The sequence below is a fragment of the Taudactylus pleione genome, unplaced genomic scaffold (genome assembly GCF_031769625.1).
Source record: "Taudactylus pleione unplaced genomic scaffold, aTauple2 ptg000053l, whole genome shotgun sequence".
Lineage (NCBI taxonomy): Eukaryota > Metazoa > Chordata > Amphibia > Anura > Myobatrachidae > Taudactylus > Taudactylus pleione.
In genome coordinates this window covers 11,514,504-11,534,531 of record NW_028284455.1, presented here as the reverse complement: position 1 = coordinate 11,534,531, position 20,028 = coordinate 11,514,504, and the positions used below count along the sequence as shown (strand labels likewise).

The 20,028-nt window shown below is 43.3% G+C and overlaps 1 protein-coding gene across 4 annotated transcripts in view; it reads left to right on the top strand.

The window, feature by feature from the left end:
• Positions 1 to 20,028, top strand: part of TBC1D5 (TBC1 domain family member 5) — a 728,182-nt gene that overhangs the window by 39,688 nt on the left and 668,466 nt on the right. For 3 of the 4 annotated variants that reach the window (XM_088463373.1, XM_088463358.1, XM_088463364.1), the window contains exon 2: positions 16,656 to 16,720. The exons of the other annotated variant lie outside the window; for it this stretch is intronic. The gene's annotated coding sequence lies outside the window, so the exon portion shown is untranslated. The remainder of the gene's footprint in view (positions 1 to 16,655; positions 16,721 to 20,028) is intronic. 4 annotated transcript variants of the gene reach the window in all.

The window sequence follows — 20,028 nt, the reverse complement described above, 5'->3', positions numbered from 1 at the left end:
TGCTAGTGTATGGACATGATCAACAGATTTGCAGGCCGTTTCTTACAAAATGATGGGCCTTTCAAGATTGCCTGATCTGTGTTTGCTGCAATCGATCTGCAAATCACTGAAAAAGATCTGTAGTGTATGGGCGCAGATTGCTCGATTGGGAAATCCTAAGATCGGGCAATAAATCTTCAAATTGTTCAATTGTGGTTTTCAGATTGCTGATGTATGGGGGCCTTAACAGTCCAGGTTTTAAGGATATACATGCTTAACAACAGGTGACTTGATTAGTGCCTCAATCAATTTGATTTAACCACCTGTGCTCAACCATGGATATCTCTAAAACTTGAACTATTGGGGTGCCTTGAGCAGGGCCGTAACTAGGTAGTGGCCTCTCCTATCACTTCCCTGGGCCTTCCTCATGAGGCCATGGCCCTTTATCAGATGCACTATCTTATGTCCCTATTTAAAAAATGGGGGGGGGGGGGGAGGCGGCAATGCTCTCTCTGGCACAGTGCATTAAAAAATCTAGTTACGGCTCAGGCCTTGAGGACCACGTTTGGTTTGGGAACCTCTGGCCCAGTTTAATCTGATCTGTGTGTTTTGATGTTATTGCAGTTAAAAACACTTTTTTTTTTGCTTTCTCATTCATCCATTCAGTACTCCATGACCATCTAAACTTAATTGCAGTGCACTCAGAGGGCCTGATTCAGCAAGGATCGCAGTTGCTAATACACACGCAATCAGCCGATTGTTGCGTTCTGCGTATGCATCGCAGTGCGCGAACATTCCACTGCGATTGGGACTGCGATCACAGAGACCATGCAGACCCATCGCAGAGTGATTGACAGGAAGTGCCGTTTGTGGGTGGTGACGGGGGGGGTGGGTGGTCGGACGAACGCAGGCGTGCCAGTGCGTTTGAATGCCGTTGCAGGGGTGTGTATAAATTTTCCACTGTGATACCATACGCAGCCTGTGGCCTCATAGCGTGCGCTGAAGTTAGCAATTCCTGAGTGAGGTCTGACCTGCCTTAACACTGCATATGGTTCCAATGTTACCGATTATTTCGCTATGTTGCTAAAGTTTACTGATGGGAGTAAGTGGAAGTGGGCGTCCTTTATGTTAGGCTGCGATCACAATGTGAATGCAATTATTTGCATATCACCGCTGATATTAGCAACTGCGTTGCGTGCGTATCAGTAGAATAGCGGCCCTTGCTGATTCCGGCCCAGACAGATGGAATTTGGATAAAAGCAGGGTTTACTAACTCATACCTAAGAATGGAGGTCCCTATGCAGGGATAGAGAAGTACAGACTAGGGGGCTTATGTAATAGTATGTGATCTGCAGCCACTGCAGGAAATTCTGAGAGTATTTCCGTATTTTTAAAGTGGCAATCATTTTAGAGGCAAAGCCATGTCGCTTTAAAAATACTGGAAGTCTCAGAGTTCCCGCAGCTGCTGCAGATTGCATCCTATTACATAAGCCCACAGGAATGGAAGATGTAATCCAGGATTGTTATAAGTACAGGGAAGAGAGGTCAACTAAGGTCAACATGCCTAGCAGACATGTTTGATCAGTAGCATAGCCTGAACAAGTACCACAAAATCTGGCAGGATTGCTTCGGATCACAAGCTAAGACCTTAACAATACTTAATGAACCAGACCATTCCTTAGACAAGAAATTATGATTAGAGGAGGATGGCTTTTTTGTCTAAAAAATGAATGGCCTGTCTCTGCTCCTCACAGGCCAACAGTAGCAAGTCTCACTTCAGAACCAGAACTTCATTATCCACTTCTGCAAATTGTCTCTCAGTCCCTGATTCTCTAACTAGCTTCCATTGGTTGGTCTGGTCATTCACCTTTTTAACCAGATTAGTTGAGTACTGTTTAGGGATACTTTGAGCCGTATTCCATTTGATTCGCACCCGCAATACTTTTTCACCTCCCGGACTTTCTGCCTACTTCACCTGTTTTGGAGGTGGAAAGGTACCGTGTGCGTATCCCCGTATTCAATTTGAAAGTACGCGAAAACGGGACACGGTGAAACTGAAACAAGCGGAAAGTCATGTCAGATTTGGGAAAATCAGCCTGATACCCCCCAAAAGATGCTCTGACATGGGCATTCCCTATGGTACTCCCCTATTTGGCTTGCTGAAGGTGTTTGGTGTTTTTAAACGGGATCAATAGCTGTTAAATTGCGTTTTTGCATAAGTGGTGAAGAATAGTATTCATGAGGTTTTTTTGCAGAAAATAACTTATCCCAGCAAATTTGGGGTACTTGAAAATGGGGGACAGCATATTTAAAAGTTGCTAAAATGAAGTTTAAAATATAGTGAAAAATCCACCTTCCGCAAGCACCTGCAATGAAAAAAACACCTGGGGCATACTTGGGGACCCCCCTGGAGTCTAGTTCGCTAATTTTTAACTTTGTCCCCCAAGTTTTTTTTTTCGCCCCCAAAATGAAAGTTATTTTTTTGGGTGTTTAAGTGTTTTTTTTTTTTTTTGACGCACTTTACCTTTGGGGGACTGTCTTAAGGCCCCACGGGGGTTCTCTCAATGTTGTACCCCAAAACCCCAATTCTGCACCTTTTTCTGCCTGCTATTCATAGGCGAAACTTTTTCGCCTATTAGGTTGCATTGACTTTCTGCCTAGGCGGAAAGTCTTTGAAATTGAATACGGCGGTACTTTTCCGCCTGGCGAAATGACGTCATCGGCAAAACTTTTTTGTCGATCTTGGCTTTTCGCTCCAAATTGAATACGGGCCTCTATGGGTTTTGCATGCTGTCCAGTCACTGTATCACAACCCCTATTCTATGGTCACCTCTAATGGTATCTCTGTGGGGGTATTCAATTTGGGAAATGGAACTAGGCAGGGATGCCTCCTTTCTCTTCCATGCATTTTGCACTTTGTATTGAGCCACTAGCTGCAAGAATCAGAGGTAATCTAAACGTATCTGGAGTGTCCCTTGTTGGTCACAAGTATAAGATTTCATTATTTGCTGATGAGCTTGTGATACTGTTTAATCTGACTGTATCTCTTCCAACCCTGTTACAGGGATTTCACTGATTCAGTTCTCTTTCTGATTACAGGGTTAATGATGAAAAATCCTAGACACTCTCTTTGCATGTCCCCCTAGTCATATCATGGTTAGCTTAGAGACCGCTTATAAATTCCAATGGTGTCACACAAACATCCATTATTTAGGGACCTATATCCCCAAACCTTATTCCCAATTTGCCATGCAATTTATACCCACATTCTTTGGAGTCTTCAGCGGGACTTATTAACCTGGAGTAGAGTGTATACTGTATATCTTGGATCAGTAGGCTTATGCAATGAAAATGAATGCTCTTCCCAGACTTATATATTTATACCAAACTGTACATGTCTCTGTGCATGTCTTACAATTTTTGTTTGGAAACTTCATTTGGGATGCTAAGAAACCACGGCTATTAACGGATAGTGGTGGTGTAGGCTTTCCCCTGCTTCAGAATTACTATTATGCCACAAAACTGACTCGCATTATCTCATGGCCTAAAAAATGGGTTGACATTGCAAATGCTTTATCCCCAAATATGGGAGTGACGTTTCTCCCTTGATTGCAGTTTATCCAAGACCAACTTTGGCTCACACCCACCCCTCTATCCAATTCACATTAATGTTCTAGAATGTAGAGAATAGTCATTTCTCGCTAACGTCCTATACATCCCCTTTAACACCCATATGGAAGCATTCCTTATCCCCCTCTAGGTTTTCCGGTAGAATGGCATCGCTATGGCTATTTACCGGGATTACACTTTTTTTGCATGTCGCTGGCCAGTTTGACCCCTACACATTTGCAGACTTACAGGAACGTTGCTGCCTCCCTTCAACGCTTCATTATCACTATTTACATATCAGTCATTTTGTACATACCCAGGACACTTCATAAGAATTCACCTTTTGAACGTCAGTGCCTATATTCCGTGGGGTGTATAGGTACTATATCTGTGGTATATCACTCTATCGTAGCTCCTGAACATCCCCAGAAATAAACTTTTGAGGTAGCATGGGAACAGGACCTTGGGTAAGAGTTGGGTGACATGGGTTGGTTTCGCTCTTAAAGGAGGATTGCCAAGGCTTCCATGACATCATTATAAGGGAAAACTTTTTTAAAGTATACACTAGATCACAGGTTCTCAAACTCCGTCCTCAGGACCCCAAACTGCATGTTTTCCAGGTCTCCTCACAGAATCACAAGTGAAATAATTAGCTACACCTGTGTATCTTATAAAATGTGTCAGTGACTAATGACTACACTTGTGCAGCTGCTAGGTGACCTGGAAAATGTGAACTGTGTTGGGTCCTGAAGACCAAGTTTGAGAACCACTGCACTAGATGGTGCCGGATACATCATGTGTGTTCACATTCTTATGACTAATGTCGGTGTAACTGCAGCATGGTGGGCATATTTTTCCATATTTAGTGGGACTGTCCTTTATTTCAACTGTTTTGGTCAGTGGCCTTATGATGGCGGTTACCTCCTGCACTGTGCCCAGGTACCTACTAATGTTTCTGCTGTATGGGTCCTTGCATTCAGTGTCCAAGTATGTGAAAACAATGATCATACATATATCTGTCTCCAAACTATTTGCTAAACTTTGGAAGTCCTCTCAATCACCACCCCTGATGCGCTTGTCAATAGGCTGTGGTTTATGATATATACTGTAGTACCTCCCTTTTAAATGACACTTGCCCCAAGTATCAACAGATACAGTATGGATTCCCCTGTTTACTCTCCACTCTTCAACCATGCTGAGAACCTCTTAATAGTACTCTTGTTGTGCTCTATTGTTGTTCTACCATCCTTCTTGCTGCTCCCCCTATTCCCACTTTCCTCTCTCCCTCTATTGCCTAATATTGCTCGTAATGGTCATGTTATGGCTTAAATATTTTGCTGACCGATAATATTGGCCTATTGTTTATTATCTAGACCTTTTGTTGCCCTGTTGTAAACTGTAAATCCATTTGTATGTAAATGGAACTGTCCAGGTCTCCTGGCTATTCCTCCTCATGTTTATTTGTTTCCTGCGTTATTTTACTGTCTGATTTTTTTTCTCCTGTATCTTAAAAATTTAAACTTTTAAATAAAAGCAAAAAAAAACATTCTGTTGATAGTATGAAGAGTTCATATTACTATACTTATTCAGTATAGTGCAGAGGAGTGCAACCTTTTCAGCTCAAGATTCTAAATTCTAGATCAAAATTCATGTCAAAGTCACTAACTGTGTATGTTGCATCACGGCGGTATAAATATAGATTCATATTTGTCATGGTATGGCTGACAGAAAGGGATAATTATAATGTTATTTAGCCCCATGGTCCGCATACATTATAATGCTCGCTTGTACTGCTCTATAGGCGTGTTTCAGAGTTGTACACTAATGCCATCACTGGGACGCAGGTGCTGTGCACAGATATGCAAATGTCGCAGACACCAAGAAATGTACTGAGCTGCCCACCAGCAACTGTGCAAATCCAATCATCTGCGTACAAAGACGCAGCATCGGTCGCAGATCCTTCGATGATCTGTCTTTTGATATGATCGCGTGGAATAGCCGCGGGAACTGAGAAGGCGGAACCATTTTTCTTGCGTATGGGATCGCAGATGCAGGATTTGACATGTCCCTGAAACAGTCGCGACAGCCCTGCGTTCTCTGACGCCACTCCCCGTTACCACCTCTAAACGCTCCATGACTGTCAATGACACTGCGAGTAAATAGTCAATGCGAGCGACTACAGTGAGGTACCTTGATGCATGCGCCATGCGACTCAGACACCTGCGCAGATTGATGCTAGTTGCTGAACTGCAAGAAAATCGGCGTAACATACAACTATGAATCAATCTTTGTCCGCTTAATGGCCACATACAGATATGTCCATATACATCTTACTTCCGTGCCCATTAAACTGCTCTTCTAGTTGTGCCATGCCGTTGTGTGACTCTGTAGCGCAGAGCGTCTTGCGACTTTTTTAGCCTAAAGACAATGCAAATAGGGTACACAAGCAGCTTCTGCGGATTAAAATGATATGCAGCATGCCTATATTCTGTGTGCCACTGCCGCTGTATCTGCATGTGAAATGCTACAACACAGTGTCACAGCCACTACCAAGTTACACAGCGCTCACACGTTATGTTTGACGCGACTTGTAGCGCACGGAGATAAGATGCATCCAGACACATCTGTACCACACACAACTCTATGCCACAATGCTCATTGCAGTTAAATTTTCATGCCACCTTCAGTCTCTGGGCAGACAGTAACATGTCACTTTACATGTATAGGCTTCCTTACATGTCCTTGCCGCATTATAACTATATATATCCTTATACCCACATGTCGCTTACAGAATTTGCATGTTCCTCTGTAGCACAGGGCGGGGTACCTGTCAGCATAATAAGTTGCCATGTTCTCTATAATGGTTTTGGGGATTACAACACCTGTTACTCTTACTGATCACAAAATATAAGTAGAAGATGGCCTCCCTTGCCGGATGTATGGCAAACCCATTTGAGGTTATGCTACCTTTGTACCCTCATGCCTCCTACTAATATTATTGTAATGATAACTAGTTGAAAAGCATATTTAGCTGTAAATCTAGGGAGTAACAAAGCTGTTTGTGATATCTGTTCTTTACATTTTGATGTTGAATCCCAAATTCTCTTTGCTTGTAAACATGTTTTTAATAAGGAAAGAACCTTTAAAAATAGCACAGCATGTGCTTCATATTTTTCTAATTTCAACATATGTTGTAAAATAAGACAACTGAAGTAACATATTTGGCCTAATTGTAATATTTTAATATTCTAATTATGCAAATAATTCAGCATACAATATGGATAGAGAAAAGTGTTGTTTTTTTAGTATACTGTATAATCTAAACATTAAACATGCCATATTTAAAAATGACATACCCACAATAGGAATAATTGCCTTTTAATTGTAGTTTCTCATATAATTTTATTTTCTTTCCTTTTTATGCATAATGCCCTTCTGCTCATCTTCAGGAGAGTCCTTAGGTATGAGCGGGCGTCTGTCCTGACAGGAGCTGCAGATATCTTTTGTTGTTGTTGTTTTTGTTTTTTTAGTGTTAGAGTAAAGCTGGCCACACACTAGACCAACTTACATCCAACCATCCAACTTGTTGATTGGTTGGAATGAAAATCTGGTAACGGATGGGAGTAAATGATGATCAGCAATTTGCTCCTAAATGCCAGAAAACAGATAAAAATGGTCATCAGACAAATTTTGTTAACTGTTTGAACTACACAATTTGTTCAAACAACAGTTTTTGTCCATTTTCCGGCCTTTGGGAGCAAATTGCTGATTGTCATTTGCTTTCATTCCTTACCAGATTTTCATTCCAACCAATCAACTAGTTGGCTGGTTGGATGAAAGTTGGTCTCTGTGTGGCCAGCTTTAGGCAGTTAACGGAGGGTTATGGTTAGGCACTTACCCTGACGGTTAGGTTTAGGCACCATGAGGGAGGATTAGGGTCAGGCACTTACCCGGAGGGTTAGGTACAAGCAGGGACAGTTAGGGTCAGACACCTACCCCGGCGGTTAGGGATAGGCACCAGGAGGGAGGGTTAAGGTTAGGCACCGATGGGGGGTTATGGTGAAGTTTAGGGATAGAAAAAATATATATCAACCATGTTTGTGTCACCCATTTTTTTGCATCGACCTTTTGACCCTGTTGACCATTTGTACATATCGACCTTCTTACATGTTGACCTTTAGTGTGTCGACCTTTTGTTCCTGTTGACCTATTGACTGTCTAATAGATGGGGCCAAGTGTAATAGGGTGAGAGTTTAGAAAATGTGAGAGAGAAAACTCACATTTTTAAACTCAGCCAATGTAATAAAGTCACAGAACATGAAAACTCCCATGTTTTTCAGACTCAGTAGACTCTCAAAATGTAAACTCTCATCCAGATGTTTCCTGTTTTGAAAATACAACTCGATCAATGTATTAGTGTGCGAGTTTTACTGCTAAACTCTCACATTTTCTAAACTCTCACCCTATTACATTTGGCCCATGGTGTCTTATCTAGACATTGTCGACCTTTTTACTGTCTATCTTTCAATCCACACCCGCCTGAGTGTCGGTAAGCTCATATCATATGGTTACTCATCACCGGCCTCTGTTTGGACACTGACATTGACCATCTACTAATGTGAATTTATGAGTGCTGCTGAGGCTACTTCTCCAACTGGCTGGACAGGTAGTTTGACCGTCAAGAGAAGGCGTTTGTTGCAAAAGCAAATGTATAATTTAACTGGGGATTTTTCTTTGAGATTTTAATGAATACTGCAAATAGAGTTGACATTATTAGAAATTATTATTACTGTTCTTGCTGGTATATTACTGGTCACTACTACTGGTAAAATATTCCTGGGTTTTACTACTGCTGGTAACATATTACTGGACACTGCTGCTACTGGTGTCCTATTACTGGACAGTACTCTTACTGGAAAAAGAAGGAAATTCCGCACAGGAAAATAATTATAAGATATTTGTGAAAAACCAAAAATAAACACAATTAATGGGTAAATGACCCTACTATAAATGAATTTGGTAGTGCACCACAGGAGTAAGAAATACTCAAATACGTTCACCTTTTAATTACCCTGTGCAGCAGGATAATGAAGACTCCTTTTGTGGGGGCACTCTTTTATATAGAAATATAAAAATTAACTTTTATTAATATATTACATATTGCAAAACATATATATACATGCTTAAAGTAATGAAATTTCCGAAGTATAATTAAAGGAATGTAATTCCAAAAGAGCGAAGAAATCTCTATTCCCATAAAAATGTATGGGTATGGTTCAAAGTTCAGTAGCTCCTTTCCCATGAAAAATTATGGATAATAAGAGAATTTCGATGAGATATCAAAAACAAAAATTAAATGGATATGGTTACGTCGCGGTGTTAGCGTTGCTGCGATTTTTCACTTACCGTATCCATGGTGGATGATAAAAACATTACCACATTGTGTTTATGAATGTTTAAACTGCAGAAATCACGATTTCAATGTATAATACAGCACATTGGTTTAAACTCAATGCAGACAGAGAGAAGGTATATAAAAGTGGAAATACCATAGATGTGGTTGTGTCAATAGAACTGCCCTATATAGAGCTGTTGTCATGAATTTGGATATTCTCAAATCAATGTGCTATTTACTCTGCTGACGCCAGAATTTGGAAATTATGTTTTGTCTCAGGATAAACCTGTAAATTATATGAATATTGATAAATCATATCAATTTAATTTTTGTTTTTGATATCTCGCTGAAATGTAATAATTTTGCATGGGAAAGGAGCTACTGGACTTTGAACTACACCCATAAATGTTTATGGGAATAGAGATTTTTTTCGCTCTCTTGGAATTACATTCCTTTATTTATGCTTAGGAAATTTCATTCCTTTAAGCATGTGTGTGTGTATGTGTTTGTGTATGTGTGTATATATTTTGTGACTATGTTTTGTATGTGCTTTTGCAATATGTAATATATTAATAAAAGTTAAGTTTTAATATTTCTATATGAGTGCCCCCACAAAGGAGTCTTCTTTATTATCCTGCTGCATAGGGTAATTAAAAGGTGAACGTATTTCAGTACTCTTACTGGTGTTTATATTACTGGGTACTCATATTGCTGGTCACTACTACTGCACATGGCATTACAGGTTACTACTACTGGTGGCTTATTAACCAACATTACTTGTGTTGGTCACAAAATATTTGCCATTTCTTTACTGGTCGTCTGGTAGGCATTACGTCACTGGTATCATATCATCGGGCACTATTACTAGTGCTAGTGGCGGATTGGGTACGAGATGGCGGTGCTCTGAATCCCAGCTCTCAGAATCCCGACGCTGGCATCCCCACTGGGTTACAAGACCCACACCTACAGGAAAGTAGGGTGATCCTACCCCTGAACCTAACCCTCCATCCCCTGCCGCGTAAAACTCCCTTGCAGCCAAAACCTAACCCTTTCCCTCGCTGCCTAAACCTAACCCCCCCCCCCCCCAACCCCAGTACTTAACGTTAGGATGTCAGAGGTCGGGTTGCTGGCGGTGGGATTCTGACTGGTGTCGGGATTCTGTCGTGGGCATCCTGACAGCTGGGATGGGATAATAGCTACATACCCTAGTGGCTTATTAAAGAGCCTTACTATTAATGATGGCAAATTAGTTAGCATCACTATTAATTTGGGCATATTACTGTTTGCTTATTCAGGCTTTACTGTTTTTGCTAGTAAATTATTAAGCATTACTATTACTGCTTTGCTTGTTAATACAATTTACTGGGCATAACCACTGCTGCTGGCGCAAACAGCTGTTTGGTGTTGCTTTCTGGTTGACAATTGTCCCAGTGACATTCTTCAGTGCTGCAGACTCACAGTAACCATATTCAAGTCTCATTGTACACTCCCTCATTGTTTATTAACACACAGACGATATTTAGCTTTACTGCCTCACAGCACTGAAGTTGTGGGTTCGATTCCCCTTAACTGTGTGGAGTTTGTATATTCTCCCTGTGCTTGTGTGACTTTCCTTTGGGTGCTCTGGTTTCCTCCCACACTCCAAAAAATAAGAGTTATGGTAGACCTACCTTTTGTTAACTCTTTTTCTTTGAGGTCCATAGGGTCCACAGGCATACCATGCAGTGTGTGTGGTTGGAGCTAACCTGGCACCAAACAGTCAAAAGCTTTAGCTCCGAGGATGCATCGGTCCTCCTCCACATATATCCCGCCCCCAGCCAAAGGCAGACAGTTTTATAAACAAGCCCAAGGCAGGTGAGAGGAGACGAAAGAACAGTACTCATGAGAAACACTCTCACAAAAGATGCGGAAATCCGTGCCCAAGAGAAAAATACCTAATGAAGCCAGGTGCGTCAGGGTGGGCGCCCTCTGGACCCTATGGAACTTGAAGAAAAAGAGTTAACAAAGGTAATTCTACCATAATTCTTTAGGGTCCATAGGGATCCACGGGGATACCATGGGGATGTCCTAAAGCAGTTTCCCCTAAGGGTGGGGATGCTCTTGAGCAGAAAGGAGAATCCATCGCCCCCAGAGGAGCACCAGAGAATGGTGTTAACGGAAAACCACGTGGCAGCCCTGCACAATTGTAGAAGTGCCACGTGAAACTGCCCACGAAGATCCCACAGAGTAGAATCTGCTGTAACTCTGTTTGGAACAGGAAGATCAGCTTGCCTGTAGGCCTGAAAGATTGTCATGCGGAGACATCGAGCCAGAGTCTGTTTGTTAGCTGGCCAGCCTCACTTGTAAAAGCCATACAAGAGAGAATCTGATTTCCTAAAGGATTTGGTACGATCCATGTAGATCCGAAGAACACAAACCACATCCAGGGAGGCTTCACCCGCAGAGAGGTCCAAGGACTGGAAGGTCAGAACCACAATCTCTCTTCATTTAAATGTTATTGGGATACCACTTTAGGGAGGTAACCAGCCCGGATACAGAGGACAGTTCTGTCCAGATGGAAGATAGAGAAAGGGGAGTGACAGGAGAGCGCTGCCAAATCAGATACACTTCGGGCAGAGGAGAAAGAGAGTCTTCGCCGTCAGCCACTTAAGGTCTACTGTGTCCAGAGGTTCAAACGGAGAAGCCTGTAGAGCCCGGAGAACCAAGGACAAATCCCACGGTACTACCGGAGAAACAAAGGGAGGTTGAAGGTGAAGAACATCCTGCAAGAATGTTTCAAGATCAGACAGGGGAGCGATCCTATGCTGGAACCAGACTGACAGTGCAGAAACCTGAACTCTAAGGGAGGACAGGCAAAGGCTGAGGTCTAACCCAGCCTGGAGAAAGGCAAGCACCCTGGAAACCTTAAAAAAACGTAGGGTCATAGTTTCTAGGGGAACACCATTGAAAGTAAGAGTGCCAAACTCTGTAAAAGATGCGGGCTGCGGAAGGCTTACTCACCCTGAGCATCGTCTGGACCACAGAGCGAGAGTAACCCTTGGCCTTTAAGAGGGATTACTCGTACCACGCCGTCAAAGACAGACTAGGTAGGTCCGGATACCGGCAAGGATCTTGTAATAATAGATCCAGCCATAGAGGAAGTGGAAAATGAGTGTCTATGGAGAGATGCTGTAGGTTGGTGAACCAATAGTGCCTGGGCTAGGCTGGAGCTATCCGTATCACCGTGTCGCCTTCGGAGGAAAGAGGTATGCAAGATGAACCTCACTGTCAGAGCGTCCACGTAGGCTGCTGAGGGGTCTCTGGTCCTGAACTCGTACCTGGGGACTTTGTGGTTGTGACGTGAGGCCATGAGGTCTATGTCTGGTAGTTCCCATTGAGGTGAAAGACATCCGGGTGCAGAGCCCATTCTCTGGTGTGTACCTCCTGATGGTTTAGGATGTCTGCTTCCCAATTGACTCCGGGAATGAACACTGCCGAGATTGCCGGGAGATTATATTCTGCCCAGGCCAGGATGTGTGCTGCTTCCTGCATGGCTGTCCGACTTTGCGTTCCTCCCTGATGGTTGAGGTAGGCTACTGCAGTCGCATTGTCGGATGAGACCCATTTGGCTTCTGAACCAAAAAGAGAGTGGAATAAAAAACAGTTCCTCGATGAACTAAAGGAACCGGTATTATCACACCTGATCTCAGCAGGGAGTGAATGGCCTCCTGGAGGGCCAGGGCCTTGATAGGATCTGATGGGATACCTGTACAAAAAAATTGCTGTGGAGGACTCTTCGGGAAGGTGAGGACGTACCCCTAAGACTCCACTTCTCGGACCCCGGCGTCTGTTGTTGTTTGACACCAAGAGTCGGCAAATCGAAGAAGTCAGCCTCCCACCCTGGAATCCCCCAGAAGGAGGCCCGCCCCATCAGGAGGAGGGTTTGTCATCAGACTTGGAAGCTGGACGTCTAGCCGACCAAGATTGCTTGGATCGCGGCTTGGTGGTCTTGCGAGAACAAGGTTGCCTGGGAAAGGACTGTCCTTTTGCCTTACCCTGAGGGCAAAAGGAGGACCACTTAGACTTAGGGGCAGCTGCTGATAGCAGAAAAACAGATTTTGAGAGTGCCACGGTAACCACGATCTTGTCCAACTCTGCGCTGAACAGCCTGTCTCCAGAGAGGGGTAAGGATTCGAGTGCCTTCTTGGATTCAGTGTCCGATTTCCAGGACCGTAGCTAAAGGACCCGGCGGGCGACTACCGAGCTCGCAGATGTCTTAGAGGCAAGTAGTCCAGTATCTAACGCAGCTTCTCCCAAATAAGAGGCCGCTTCCTGAATATGGGAGATGTAGGCCAGTTGTACCCTGGTAGCTTCTTATGGCAGGCTGTCTTCCAGTGCCTCTGTCCATCCTTCAATAGCCTTAGCTACCCAGGCCGCGGCCATAGCCGGCCGAGTAATAGCGCCAGAAAGCGAGTAGACTGACTTGAGACAAGTTTCTCGTTTTTTATCCGTTGCATCCTTAAGGGAGGATTCCACATGCGACTATTCAGTAGGAGGGACTTCCCACTTAGTACACTTACCAGTAGGGAGAGGGTAAAAAAACACTAGTCTTTTTGGGACCTGGACCCGTTTGCCAGGAGTACCCCAAGCTTCCCCCATGAGCTCAGTGATTGAAGGAATTCAGCCTTAACCATCTTTTGACGTTTAAACTTTGAAGTTTCAGGCTTAGGGGCTGGTTCATCATCCTCTATATTCAAGATTGATTTAACCACCCTCACTGTTGAATGATGGTCCTCCTCGCCCGAGGGCGACCTGGGGAGATAACCTGGTGCTTCATCTGCCTCCTAAGATGATGTATCAGAATCCGAAAGCTGGATGGACTGAGAGGATTATACAGTCTGCCTACTGTATGTGCTTTGGCTGCTAATAGTCTGTCCGCCTGTAACATTTGCTGATAGGCGGCAGACGTTTGAGCCATATTCTGATATGAGTGTGCAAAAACATCCATCCAAGGAGGTTGCACAGGGGGTACTGACATAGTAGGCTGTAATAGCTGTGGGTACCCCATGGTGGGGGCTGACAAGCGGTCCACTAGCTGCGTCATAACCTGGGATAAGGAGGACACCTAAGGTGGCTCCTGGAAGGGGGCTGTTACGGTAGGCTGAAGAGGTGGTACATAACAAATAGCACACAGACTGTCCTGCACGGAATCCTGAGGGGACAAGCCCGCTGAACAGGATCTGCAAGTAACCAGCACAGGGTCCGCAGGCTCCTATATAGGGAGACTGGACCCGAATCTCCTAAGAACTGTAGCTTCAGCAAAGCCCTAAATAACGGCTGCTGAGCATCTCATATAGGGAGGAGGGTGAGGAGGAGTAGCTCAGAGGTGGGAAACCTCTTGTGAGGGATTGCGCTCAGGGCTGGGGCAGGGACTGCCGGGGGAGAGCTTACCACCCCATTGCTGTATCAACTGCCGAGTGCCGCTGGCCTTACAATGTTCCCTGACGCCATATTTAAACTGCCCCGGTGGTCTAGTGGGTGCTGACGAACAAGATGCCCCACCACAGCATCCTCCGGCTGGTCTATACAACCAGAGGTAAGGACTGCATAAACGCGTGATTCACCGCCAGCGTGGAATCGCCTTACCTGTCTTGCCCATTTGTCCGGCTGCAGCCCTGGGTCCTCTAGTGGAGTGGCTAGCTGAGCACCGCTGGCGCCCGCCGTAATCACCTGTCCACTCACCGGTGTTACGTCATCGGCTAGGGTAGTTGGAGCAGTAGTGCAGGAGCCCAGCAAAGAAATAAAAGAAATAATAAACATAAAGCTTGGGGCTGTTTAATGCAGTCCCCCTGTCTAAAGGTGCCACCGGCCCTGCCGGCACCAAACGGTGGCTGGGGGTGGGGTATATGTGGAGGAGGACCGGTGCATCCTGAGAGCTAAAGCTTTAACTGTTTGGTGCCCGGTTAGCTCCAACCACACACATCCCATGGTATCCCTGTGGAGCCCTATAGAGACCCTGAAGAAGTATACTGGTAGGTGAATTGACTCTCAACAAATATTAACCCTAGTGTGTATGTGTGTGAGCATGTGATAGGGAATATAGATTGTAAGCTCCACTGGGGCAGGTAGTGATGTGAATGGGCAAATATTCTTTGTAAAGCGCTGTGGAATGTGTGTGCTATAGAAATAACTGGTAATAAATAAATTAAATATGTTATTCTGAATAGAATGATCTCCCTACTTCCATTTCAAAAATGGTTAGCTACGAAGTTGTCATAAAATATCTTTCCTTTCAACTGCTTGACACGTAGACCATCACTCTCCCTTGATGCATATGATGATGTATATGATGATGTAAGGCTGGGTACACACTAGGTACACAGCCGACGGCAGATTTGACGGATAACATAATGCACGGTCCGTACACAACACACAATTTGGTGAACGACTACTCAATATGTCGTTCCCCCGCCGCATCCGAATGCATGGCATACTCACATCTTCAGATTGAGCAGAATGTAGGACTAACCTGGAGAAGCGACGGCCGCTGCCACCAGAGCGCGCATTGTGCTTATACACTTGACGATTTGAACTATTTGTCGCTCCGATCCGTCGGAATTGGGCAATTCGTTCAAAATATTGTCTTAGTGTTACCGCTATTATTAGGGGAGGACATGGTGCATGGTTACGGGGGTGCAGCCGGCCGGTGGAGGGGGCGCAGCCCCGCTGACATCTGTTGAGGGCGTGCCCAGCCGGCGGCATCACTAATTGGGGCGTGCCTAGTACCTACGAAGGAGCTGGGCTTCCCCGAACCTCTTCCTTAATGTGAATAGATGCACGGCATCTATTCACGCGGCGACAGAAGGGCAGCGGCCAGGCTGTTTTAGCAGGGTGCCTGTAAAAGGGGCAGGGCGCATTTTGTGCTTTAAAAATCGGGCGCCCTGCTAAAACAGCCTAGCGTGAACACTGCGTCTAATGTGTACCCAGCTTAACACTGCTTTAACCATATTTTAAATATACAATTATGGTTAGATCTTCAACAACAAAATGTCTAGTTTATCTATGGGCCAATTCAATTAGCGTCTCGACACATCTTGACCAACAACATCGTTAGTTTTTCCCATAGAGGTGCGCAGGAAAACTAGCAATGCTGAACAACCATATATGGGATGTTCAGTGGCACATTGCTGCGAATTGAATCGGCCCCTTGTGAACGTGCTTATTTTATTGTGCTATATTAAGCTCTGCTTTATATCCTACCCATCTATTAAGCACAATGTAGGCAGACATGTTGTCGGCTGAAATAAGATTCTATGGGGGGAATTAAGTTCGTAGCGATAAGCCACCAGACACCATCTTCCTAGTTCAGTGCAGTTTGTAGTTGTTGCCTGCTCTATATTCAGCATCTTTTTGTCCACTCACTATATTTGTACAATACCTTATTTCTCAGTGCCCATTGTGATCATTCCACACTGACTCATCACATCCCATATGGATTAAACCGTATTACAGTTGTAATATACAATTAATGCTCTGCTGGTTCCGTAGAAGCCGTTTTGCATAGTGGATATTGGCACATTAAGAAAGATCTTCAGACTGTAGATGAAATGCCTTACACACATCCCTCTCCGCGGAGATGCTTTCAGATTAATTATGACTGGTATAGAACTAAACATGTTTGTGTCTTTCTTAGGGAGAAGGTGGACAGGTTGTGCTTTGGAATCAGCAGGGCCCTGTGGGAGGTTTGCAGCTGCTAAGGTAATGTTTCTAAACAAATATAAAATAAAATATAAATCGTACCCTGTCTCTGAAAAAGTAAAATTTTTGGCTAATGGAGACTTTTTGGGGGTGTTCGATAACATCTGTACCTATTACACCTGGGGAATGTTGTGAAATTAGACATCCCACAATGCTTCAGTATTTTCATTATGTGCACGTTTATGTTTAACGTTTCTAAATACCAACAAGAAATAAAAAGAAAACCGTTCCTTTTATTCTTTACAGCTTGTGTAGTATCGCAATATTTTGTTTTGTTGAAATCATGTTCTGTTTGATTCTAGTCAGCAGTTCACCTCCTTCTCACCATATTTTATGTTTTCCTTGATCGTCTTACATGTACATTAGTGTAGCAAGGATTGTCTGAAGTATTAAAGTGATGCTGACATAGTTATAAGTCTATTTCTAAAATGCTGAAAGTTTGCATAGTAATGTGACAAGCAGAGGTTCTTTGCTTTCTAAATAATTGCCTTTGTAAGTTATTTAAGAGATGCACTGCTCTGTATACTTTTGAATATTTACTAATTTTTTTTATTGTCAAAAGGCAGACCTCTAGTATTAATATATCATCATCTTACGGGGGGGGACATTTCTGATGGTTAAAATTGAGGAATAGTTCTGGTTCTTTGATTTCTTAAGGGGCTTATCCACTAGGCGACCTGAAAGACTGAACGTCTAGCGTTCAGACCTTCAGGTCGCCGAGGTGCGGTGCCCGCACTGAACGTCGGCGTTCACTGAATGTCATTCAGTGCAGGAGCCCGACCTCCTATCTCTGAACATGCCGAACTTGATGAGCGTCGTCAGGTTGACGGGCATGTTCAGTAGATAGTCGGGGACGGCAAGGACCCAGCGTGCACGCACATCGCTGGTCCTTGCCAGCTATCCATTACCCGACTTTGTGAACAATGTGACTAAAACTTCCTGGTTTTGGTCGGACTGTTCACAACATCGTGTAATGGATAGGCCCCTTTAGTCAACATGGACAAATCTATAGCCGTGTTTCTAAATGCAAGAATCACTTGGCCCACAGGAGGAAAAATATTCCATAATGTATTTGTATTTTTATTGTATATTTGCGTTTGTCACTGTGTGACTCGATTATGTTTCAATGCAACATGTGCTCTATATACTCTATATACTGTCTTGTACTTCTTTTGGTCCTCCCCAATAAAATGACATTGGTTAAAAAAAATACATATTCACTTGAAAAAGAAGTATACTGCTCAATTAGTTGTAAAGCTTCCTAAAAACTCAGCAACCCAGTACCACATGAACGTAGCTAAAACTATAATCAACTTACCCAGGGAACTTTATACAAATAATGTAGTTATGTAGTTTAATATCTAATAATTAATATTAGATATAAAACTACATAAGTAAATCTTCTGAAAAAGTGAATGTCCAAGAATCCGCTAAATCAATCTGCAGCACCCCCTACAAACAGGTCTTTTGGGAGCTTGCAAGAGTCAGAAGAGCAGGAGCAAGAAAAAACATCAGGTACTGGACCACAGGTTGTACAAAATTATGTTTCTATTCTAAAATAACTTTGATAAAGCAAAGAGGAAACGTAAAAGTGAGAGTTTGGCCAATTAATGAGACTTTGCAAATTACTAGCTGTTTGTTGTACAAATCGTCATCCTTAGTGAAGCCAAAATAGTGCTATGTCTGAAATTCTTTAACTGGTGTTTCTAACATAGTTTGTGGTAATGCGGAGCAAGCGTTCAGGATTCCACCTGGAGGTATCTGTTCTGTCACAAGTCTGGAGCCGATGTACAATTATGTCATTGCAGGGCAATCAACATGACCTCGTTCTGTAGATGTCTGTACAGAATGACTGCTACCCATATACTATACTTTACACAATAGTTAATAAAAAAAAATAGCAATTAAAACAATTTGAGATATGATTTAAGGGGAAAAGAGCGTTACCACACAGAACCGCACATTCAACATGTCAGCAGACAACATATATTTAAATTTCCATAAATTAAATCTGTGTAGATTCCACTAAAGCTGCATACACAAGGTACGATCTGTACCACCAACGACTTCAAAGATATCTTTCAGTGAAGTCATCCTGTCAAATCTCTGAACAGGCAAAGTTGACAATATCGTGTAAGTTGGCCTGCATGTACAGACGATTATAGATATCATTATCATTCATTCGGGAACGTGCATCGTTGCTCGTTCACGGCATAACAATGAATGATATATCGTTGAACGATATCGTTATTGTTCATATCGTTCATAGATATTGTGCCATGTGTATGCACCTTGACTTTGCATTTTACATGTCTGTATAAAGTTATCCATCATTGGCGGCGATTCAATTCAATGCGAATTGAATAGCATCGGGTGCGAGCTCCCGGAGCTATTCAATTCAGTGCGCTGTGTGGTCGGAGAATGCCGGTTATCGCGTCTTAACAAGGGTGTTAAGGCGCGTTAACCAGCATTCTCTGACCAAAGTGCTGGGTGCGCGGCTGTTAGCTCCACGCTAAGCAGAAAAACAGCTACGCGCCTGGCACTTTGGTCGGATTTCTCCTTGCATCCCCAGGGGGGTGCGAGAAGAAATCCTTAGCGCGCCCAAACAGTGCGGTGAATTGAATAGCTGCGGGAGCTCACAACCGTGGCTATTTAACATCGCGTTGAATTGAATCGCCCTCATTGTGTTACTGTGAGGGTGATCATTATCGCTGCAGGAACATGGTCACTCTGCTACAAAGAGTTTTCTGTGACACTGTAGAAAGTCTTACAGGCTCCAGCCTGGCTCTGAATGATGATCTACATTGTAGAAAACAAAGCACACAGCTACCGATCATTTAAATAATGTTTGTTGAATTTTAGCAGGACATCTTTAGACTCGGAGTGAGGGGCACCAAATTATAATTCATTTTCTCAAGAACGCTATGCATGTTCATAATGGTAGATTGCATTTAGTCTATTTCTCAGGCGGTGTTATACTGTATATGTGACATTTGGAACTGCCGGAAAGGGACACTTAAGTCATGCAGGTGCTAACGGTTTCTGGATCACTGTTAGAAAACTGATTACAAACATGTCTAATGAATCCAAACCCTCATCACTCCTTATTTGTGCAAATAGTTTTACTGTGTTACATGCAAAACAGATAATTTTACAGGTAGTCACTTGCATTTACCTTTGATAATATTTTCTCTTCAAAGCCTTTTATTATACCGTAACAGACAAATCCTGACAACATTACATTCCATCTTATTAAAACAGATCATGTTTTACATTTTATCAGTCTACAATCATAGTTTTAATGTATA